Source organism: Camelina sativa, chromosome 10 (assembly GCF_000633955.1).
Source record: "Camelina sativa cultivar DH55 chromosome 10, Cs, whole genome shotgun sequence".
NCBI lineage: Eukaryota > Viridiplantae > Streptophyta > Magnoliopsida > Brassicales > Brassicaceae > Camelina > Camelina sativa.
In genome coordinates, this window is record NC_025694.1 from 23,204,525 (window position 1) to 23,205,306 (window position 782).

Below are 782 nucleotides of genomic sequence, written 5' to 3' on the forward strand. Positions count from 1 at the left end.
AGTATAGTGTGGCTGGAACCACTGTCCACCACTAGTTCACTCATGTCCTCGGCCATTTCTATAAATAGGACAATAATTTTGTGTTTTAACAAGACAATCATATAAAATAAAATAAAATCCATTGAATTTAAATCAAAGTCATTTCATAGAAGGAAATTAAATCATAAAAGCATAGAAATTAAACCAAAATAAAATTGAAAATCAATCATCATTCTTGAGGCAATCGGAAGTCTCATAGTCAAGTAAGTCATCCTTCTCATGATCGAAGTCTCCTTCGTCATCGATATGCACGTAGTTGGCTTCTGGATTCTTCTTTAGAACTTCTTGATATGCATCAATGAGGTGTTTGGGAGTTCTGCAGTTCTTGGACCAGTGGTTTGACATACCACATCTGTGGCAAACCGATTTGGCCTTGGTGTGTGGTTTAAAGGACCCACGGCCCCTACCACCACGTCCGCGGCCTCCTCGGCCAGCCTGGCCTCCACGACCACCTTGTCCTCTGCCACCACGGCCACGGCCATAGTGTCTTTCTCTGTGGACGTAGTTGGTCTCATTAGGCTCTTTAAGCTCTTTAGGCTCTACTGCATTTTTCTTTCCCAAATCAACCTTGTGTGCTTCTGGTAATGGGGTTGTACCAGGAGGTCTCATAGTNGTAAATTCACCAGCATTGTCTAGACGTATAGTCTTAAGTGGAAAATCCAGAAAATGTGCTTTTAATCTTATGATTTGAGCTAACAGCTTAGCAAATGCTAAGTTTCTTGTGGATAACAAGCAAACGTGTG